Source organism: Theropithecus gelada, chromosome 8, assembly GCF_003255815.1.
Source record: "Theropithecus gelada isolate Dixy chromosome 8, Tgel_1.0, whole genome shotgun sequence".
Lineage (NCBI taxonomy): Eukaryota > Metazoa > Chordata > Mammalia > Primates > Cercopithecidae > Theropithecus > Theropithecus gelada.
The window spans coordinates 59518681-59527488 of NC_037676.1; the positions used below are offsets into that span (position 1 = coordinate 59518681).

Below are 8808 nucleotides of genomic sequence, written 5' to 3' on the forward strand. Positions count from 1 at the left end.
ACAGGAAAGCAAAGTTGGCCTGCATAAATTGAGCCAACATGTAAAATTTAGGAGACATGCAAAAATCTGTATTTCAGGCTCTTCTTAAATAATGAAATCTGGTTTCCCTTGAGCCCATATTACTGTTTGGTATGCTATGAAGAGGCTATAGCTTCACGCAAAGTCTGTGGTCTCCAGTTTCCCACTCTCCCCACCTAGGTACTAACTCAGGTCACATCCTTTGCCTCTGTAAATATTTTAGTTAACAACTCCTGTCATATAATATATTTTGGTAGAGATTTCAAGGTTTTCAAGACAGTTGATAGCTGTTTATTATATATAGTATATATTTTGTAATCCTTAATAATGGAGTTGACTTTTAGAATTTAGAAGTTTTTTTAAAACAATGATTTTTCTTTATATATACCATACATAATAATCACATTAGAAGGCCTATAGGCTTTTTTAGGTTAATTATGGTTATATTTGGATAGGTTATGCATATTGCAGAACACATTATATATTTCTCCTCAGCATTGTCCCTTAAAATGGAAGTGATTTAGTGGCTTTTATTATGCTAAAATAACCCATATAGTTCAGCTAGAAATTGTATTGATAAGCCATTGCATTTGTATTTCTGATATTTTGCCAAAAATAAAAGATAATTTTAAGTAGCAATGAAAATAGAAACCAGAATAAAAATGGATTAATGCATTTTAAGAAGTAGATATGCATTAGGGTCCTAGGATTATCAATATCATTATAATTGAGAATAAAATTTCATACTGAACTTTCTAACAGCTAAAATTCTGTGATCCTGTCACAGGAGAAACCTAAGGGACCATTTAATAATAAGCAATCAAAATTCATTTGAAGCCTCTTTTAATTCAGAGCCCATTTCCTTAGTGACCTACTTGGAGCAGGAGTGACTGACTTTGGCAGCTGGGATCCTGGGCCCATTGATAGAAAATAATCAAGTGAGTTTGTGTCACCTGGAGGAAACCCCTACCTTTATTGGAAAGTTTTAAAAACTGTGCTCCTGAAATTTTAATTCCTCAAATGTTAGTTGCCACAAAACCTATTGTCAAATAAGGACTAGGCAAAGGTCAGGACATTTCTTGAATACCGGACATATAATCCAGTTTTATATTTCTCAAACGTAGATGACCATAGGATCTTCCTGTTCAGGTGCAGTCTAACTTCTGACAAAGTAAATATTCTTTGGAATATAGTTTAGGAAGTACTGCTCTAGAGGTAATAATTTAGATCATTAATTTAATAAAAATACTTAAAGCATTTACTATGATATCATAGGGTTTGGGGACAAAGAGATAAAAGACACAGCAGCTTCCCTCAAGAATCTCTTGGTTTAGATAGGAATCAATAAAATTATTACAAGATACCATGTGAAATGTTGTGCCAGAAGCAAAGATTCTTGAAACCAGTGAATGTTTCAAATCATTTTTGGAGCTGGCCAGAGTTAACGTGGTGAGTCAGAGGCCAGATGTTTTCAAGTGGAAGAGCAGTGCATGGGAAAGCACAGAGGAGTGAGAAGGAAGGGACTGCTTTTTATTTGCTTTCTATTTTATGTGTTTAAGTTCATAGGACATTATATAAGGTATTCAGCTCAGCTGACGAATATGTAATTTTATGAATTATAAATTGTTTTTGCCATTTTACAGGATGGCCTCACACCACTTTTATGTGCCATAACTAAAAGAAGACAGCAAATGGTATAATTTTTACTAACAAAAAATGCAAATGTAAATGCAGTAAATAAGTTTAAAAGGTTTTTGTTTTTTTTAAAATTTATTTATTATTATTATACTTTAAGTTGTAGGGTACATGTGCATAACGTGCAGGTTTGTTACATATGTATACTTGTGCCATGTTGGTCTGCTGCACCCATCAACTCGTCATTTACATCAGGTATAACTCCCAATGCAATCCCTCCCCCCTCCCACCTCCCCATGATAGGCCCCGGTGTGTGATGTCCCCCTTCCTGAGTCCAAGTGATCTCATTGTTCAGTTCCCACCTATGAGTGAGAACATGCGGTGTTTGGTTTTCTGTTCTTGTGATAGTTTGCTAAGAATGATGGTTTCCAGCTGCATCCATGTCCCTACAAAGGACGCAAACTCATCCTTTTTTATGGCTGCATAGTATTCCATGGTGTATATGTGCCACATTTTCTTAATCCAATCTGTCACTGATGGACATTTGGGTTGATTCCAAGTCTTTGCTATTGTGAATAGTGCTGCAATAAACATACGTGTGCATGTGTTTTACAGAAAGTTTAAAAGGTTTAGTCATTTTTTAAAGTAAGTGTTGTTCTAGAGTCGTAACACTCAAGTTGGAAATATTCAATTTATCAGAAGATTAGCTTTATAATTATTGGATTATAGTGGAAAATATCAACACAAATCACCAGTTAGGTAGAAAAGCATTTACTTGGACTGGGCAACATAAAGAACATATGTATATGACAGGATTTATATTCTCTTATTATATTGGCTGATGTTATTTGCAATCTGATGTTTTAGGTCACATTATCTTCTTCAGTAAAGGGTTTAGTTTTAGGACATATGAACTATAACTTTTAGTTTGCTTATTGATTCAATATTGAATTATTAAGTATTTTATAGTATTTATCTACCTTCTGCTTTTGTATACTCTTTGTATAAAATGTAATATGAATCATAAATAGGAATTGAAAATTATTTTGTGTTTTGGATGACTGTTTGCTTTAAGATGATTTATTTGAAAAATATTAATGTTAGGTTATCCCTAAGTGATTATTAATTGTTACCACCACTGTGAATTCATCATTTTATTTCTTTTTAATTTATGGTGTATTTTAATTTTTTATTTGTGATCGGTATGTGTAGAGGGAAGAAAGATATGTTTAATTAAATTAACTTTTTATTTAATGAAGATAAGCTGTAGGTGAGTGATGGAAAAGAGATAGGCCTTAGATTCACACAAGACTGGTTTTAATTTCTAGCTTCTTCACTTGTTAGGGGTGACCTTGCAAACATTACTTAGTACCAAATATGTTTTCCTGTATGAAAATGAGAATAATAACATATCCTTCAGGGGTGATTGTGTGGAAATTAGATTATGTGCATACAGCATTTAATTCAGTGCCTCACACATGCTTATCAGTATCATTAACTGAACGACTATTACTAATATAATTATTCATCGTATTATTGTTTTCAGCCTGCAGATTGCTCTTACTTATCTGACTTCTAACTGATTTTGAATTACAATATATCAGACTAGGGAAGAAGTGGATAATTCTTCCCTTAAATCTTTGCCTCCTTTAGATGAGTGACCTGAGCATAGTCTTTTGCCCATCAAAGGACTTTATGTTCACTACTTCTACTACGCCATACCCCAGTGGGATATGAATTTTTTTTGTCCCTTCCTTTAAGCCTTTGGGGTTATTTACAAAGATTGACACTTGAGCACCCGGGATGCTTATGTTTGTTAGTTCATGTAAGTGGTTAATTCTATACTGACAAGCACATACTAAGTTTGTAAAGTTTCTAAGAATGAAGTTCTCTCTCTGTTAGTTTAGCACAGCCCTCATGCTTGCAGTATGTCATCGGAGATAGCATTCTTCAGCAAAATATTGACATATTTACTCAAGATATGTGTGGAATGACTGCAGAAGATTATGCTGTTGCTAATATTTTTAATCTAAGTGTTTACATGTAAAGGCTAGGTGAGATTTCATAGCTTGGTTCAATTAGTTTTTGAAGGGCAGTGAGTTAATTCATTTCATCAGCCAGAAATCAGGCAAAAAGCTAGACTAGTTAAAAGGAGCAGTGGGTCCAGGGTTCTTTATTTTAGGGCTTTTAACACAGTTATCCCTACAGATATCAAAGTTGTCTATTTGATTCCAAGTATAACCCCAATGCATGGGATAAACACAGTGTCACATTTTTTATTTTTCTAGTCAGTAATTTGGGTCTTAAAATGTCCCCTTTAGCAAAAAATTTAGTACTGCCTCTGGGTGCTATCCTCTATACCTTCCTCCTTGATTTTTTTAAAAGAACTTAAGGGGTACCCTAAGTCCCAGGAAGACAGTCTTCTTTTACAGTCAGGATGAGGGATGGGAAAAGGTCCTTCTAATCATGGTGCTGTTTCCACTGATTCTGTTGCTGCATTGTTGCCATGCAAACTGCTTCTTCATTCTGGTAACAATGACCTTTGCTACCAGGATGACCTTACTCATCTAGATCCCTCAGTCTTCCTGGTGTTTCACATATAGACTTCAAAGTTACTACTTTTTGTTTTAGTTCACATAGATATGCTCAGCCTTTATTTCCAAAGTGCCAGTACCCTGCTCTGGCAGTTGGACCTTCTAGCTTTAGTCACACTCATAGTGACCCTTCTTCTCACACTCAAAACCTGATATGAAACCCATGTCTTAGCTTGGACTTGTCCTAGACCTTCAAGGTAAATTATCCTCTGAATCCCTTGGAATAGTTTGAAACTGTGAGGTCCAAATAATGTCACAGGAAGAAATCAGAGATTCCTTTCTTCTTTGCTACCAGATGTATACCCTTGGCCCCTTTAGATTCTGTGTGGCACCATTTTGTAGGTAGTGGAGAGTCCCATATTGTTCTGGAAGGACCCATGTTCTGCTTCCCCAGAGTAGTGGTTTTTCCCTCAAGTGATCTGTTTTCCATAAAAGTAAAAATCTCCCAAACTACTTGCTTCTCTATCTTGAGTTTTTAAAATATTTTAAAATACTACCTCACAATGAAGCCATTCGAAAGAATTCACAAAATCTCAAGTAAGTTAGATTTAACAGAGCTAAGCCTCATCCATGACTCATCGGTATCCATGTATAAAAATAGAAGTTTGTGGCCGGGCACATTGGCTCATGCCTATAGTCTCAGCAATTTGGGAGGCCGAGGTGGGTGGATCACTAGGTCAGGTGTTCGAGAGCAGCTTGGCCAACATAGTGAAACCCTGTCTCTACTAAAAATACAAAAATTAGCTGAGCATGGTGGTGGGCACCTGTAATCCCAGCTACTTGGGAGGCTGAGGCAGGAGAATCACTTGGACCCGGGAGGCACAGGTTGCAGTGAGCATAGATCGTACCATTGCACTCCAGCCTGGGTGATAAGAACAAGACTCCATGTTAAAAAAAAAAAAAAAAAAAAAAAAGTAGATGTTTGTGCTTGTTTTGGCAGCACATACACTAAAATTGAAACAATATAGAGAAGATCAGCATGATCCCTGTACATGGATGACACACAAATTTGTGAAGTGTTCTATATTTCTTGCAGTCTCCAAAAGGACATTTGACTACTGTCTTAGTAGCTCCAATGAAATGTTATGAGTCAATGCAAAATGGTGACACCCACAAAAATATTTATGTAAGGTGATCTACGGAATGAGATTGTGCTGGGAAACACATGGGATGTTCTGTGCAATATATTGCTAGTAGGCATCCAGGAAAAGAGAAAATACCAGCTTGCATCTCTTTCATGGAACTTTAAAAAAATAAAGGTAAGGTTTTGTCTTCCACAGCAGTTGGAGATGAACATGGGGAGTAAGCATTATTGCAACAAAGATTTGTTGATTCAGAGTTTGGGTAGGTTGGTAAAGAGTATTAGGAGTCCAAGCCAGGTCTTGACATCCAATAGTTTTCTGCTCTGGGTGTGATTGATGAACTCAGCAATAGGAGATAATCATGTTGTCTAATTTGATGAATTAATATATTTATAAATATTTTTATTACAAATTATGAAATAGATGCCCTGAATTACAAGTCACAAGGAATAGAACATCTAATAACCAAGAGTAGGACTTAATAACAGTTTCTGAAAACTGCAACATTTGAATACTAGAACCTATGAAGAAATACACATTTTTTAAAAAAATTTATTTTTAACTTTGTTGAGATAGGATCTCCCTACGTTGCCCAGGCTGGTCTTGAACTCCTGGGCTCAAGCAATCCTCTTGTCTCAGCCTCCCAAAGTGCTGGCATCACAGGCATGAGCCACTGCATCTGACAAATACGTTGGGTTTTATTTGGGATTTTAAAATAGTTTCAGCAGTAAGTTTCAAGAATAAATTATTCCATTGCTTCACTACTTCTCTGAGCATTTTTTCAAATGCTATATTGTTAAGTCTTTATAATACCCTAGTTTAATAAGGCACTACAAGTCTCACTCTTAGAGGAAGACATTGAACCTAAGAGAAGCAACTTGATCAAGAACCAATTGGTTGCAGAGCTAAGATTTATTCTGAGTTGAGAACATTTTCCGTAATGTCAACCTAAATCTAGTTCATTTACTGAGCTATATTGCCCTCAATTCATGAATATTTCACCTTACTTTCTTCTTTAACTAAAAGTTTAAGAAGTTCATAGAGCTCACAAATTCAAAGATTATGAAATGAGTAAAGTTCTGAGATTAGCTCTAATATTGTCTGGAATACTCTAATAATTTAACATATTTGGTAAATTTTTTCATATCAGTGTTAAAATAGTACTTTTATTGATTGCATATTTCATATATAGCATTCACCAACAACTTTTGGAATATAAAATATGTCTAAAAATCCTCAAAATTTCAACCCAGGTAAGACTTCTGACAGTACACTACTCTTTGTGACACTACCATAAGATTATGGAAGATTTAATCACAAAAGAGCAATTAAAAATGTATAAATAACTTGTGTGTGTGTATATATTTAAATATAGATATATATATAAATTTCTTTGATTTAATTTTTTTAGTTTACAGTTCGCAATTAGTTAACAATGTTGTTGTAGATAGTTTGTAATCTCAAGCAATATTGTCTGAAAAAAAAATTTAATTATGGTCCCTAAAATTCCATATAGTATTTTTGTATAAATAATAAAAAATTTAAGTTCTTATGTTGTATGTTTCCTCTATAGTCATAAAAAAATAGGCTTGTTGTACAATATATCTTCTATTTAACTTTTATAATAAATGGTTTGCATTTAGCAAATGAGAATTACCAGTGTTTAGCAAATAAGAATTACAAATGTTCAAGTTACCCCTTGAACAACAAGGGAATTAGGGTGCTGATCCCCCGTGTAGCTGAAAATCTGCATTTGACTTTTGACTCTCCCAAAATGTAACTCCTAATAGCCTCGTGTTGACCTAAAGCTTTACTGAAAACATAAACAGTTACATATTGTATACTGTATTTTTGCAATAAAGTCGTATGTATTGTACACTGTATTCTTGCAATAAAGCAATCTGAAGAAAAGAAACTTAGGAAGAAAATTATAAGGTGGAAAAAATATATTTACTATTCACTAAGTGGAAGTGAATTATCATATATAAAGGTCTTCATTCTCACTGTGTGCACATTGAGGAGGCTGAGAAGGATGAGGAAGAGGAGAAATTTGTCTTGCTTTTTTAGTGTGGCTGTGGGAGGGAAGAAAATCTATGTATTATAAGGGGGTCCTGCAATGCAAACCCTTGTTCAAGGATCAACTGTATGACATCATGATTTGTGTCACTAAAAAAGTAACTTTCTTTAGAGCTTGGAACTTAATAATAATTTTCTGGTACCATAATCATATGTCAGTAGGAATTGTAAAACTTAGCCAGGGTGCATAAGTACCAATAGGAAATTACTTTTTAAAGATACCTGCTTAGTGCATAAGTCAGAAGAACAATATTTTGTTGAGAAGCACAGCTTGTGTTACATAATCTTGTACCAACAAGGTCTCACTATTATTGGCTGCATTACCCCTAAGTTGAAACCAAGTGAGATAATATTTACTTCATTAAAACAAGATGTGTTGCTTTATCCAATGGAAAATTGTCATAATAGTAATTTTGTTACAACAAGATATGCTCTGTTACTACTAGCCAAAATATTAATATTAAAATAGCCCAACTCTAGGCTTAACAAATTACAATAAAAGTACAAAATATTTTACAATAAGAAAAATGGTATTATACTGCCTAGGTATAATACAATGTATAATATACAATGTACATTATACAATATGAACTGTATGACCATAACTCTATCATATAGTTATCAAAGAAACTTCTGTAAGTAAGGTTTTGCATGTTGCAGGGATAAAGAATACACATAGTCTGAACCTTTAATGTGCTCATAATGCAATAGAGCTTTCCCTATTTAATTTCTGTGTTTTTCAATAGAATTGTCAAAGGAAATGCCTTTATTCATTTATCCACTTCTTCACATACACATAACTGCAAAGCATCTTTAAAGTACTAAGCATTTCTATCTTGTTACTATCATTGTCATTTTTTATTATTTACTACCATATTCAGTGCTTACTCTGTGTCAACTGCCTGCTGAGAGTTTACAGTTGTTATTTATTGTGTATTTGTCATATTTTATGTGGGACAGACACGTTATGTCCAAGGCAAAGAATTAAAGATTTAAAAAGATTGGTAGAATTTAAGGAAAGCGTGCAGAGTAAATAGTAGTTTTCCAGGTAAGGAGGCGGAAGAACGAAATTTGGCAAAAAGAAAATCTAACCAGATTGTGTGTTAGGCAGAAGGAACATCTGACAAGATTGCATGTTTGGCAGAAGGAACAGCAAATACAAAAGGGCAGACCCTTGAGTGAATTTTGTAGGGTTTATGTTAAATTCAATGTTGCTAGTGGAAATAGTGTGGTATGGGAGTTGTTGGAAACGAAGTGAATATCTTGATACGGCAAGCTTAGGAAGGACTTTTGATTAGTATATAAAGAAGTAGATCTTATTCAGTAGGCCATGGAGGAGTTCCCAGAATATATCTGGCTGTAAATACTAGATGACCTAACTAACAACGGCTAAAACCATAGGC

The 8808-nt window shown here is 34.4% G+C and overlaps 1 non-coding gene across 1 annotated transcript; it reads left to right on the forward strand.

Moving 5' to 3' along the window:
* The first annotated feature begins 5171 nt into the window (after window positions 1–5171).
* LOC112630941 lies at window positions 5172–5278 on the forward strand. The gene has a single exon (XR_003121046.1). It is a non-coding gene; the product is annotated as a U6 spliceosomal RNA (small nuclear RNA).
* The last annotated feature ends 3530 nt before the right edge of the window (window positions 5279–8808 follow it).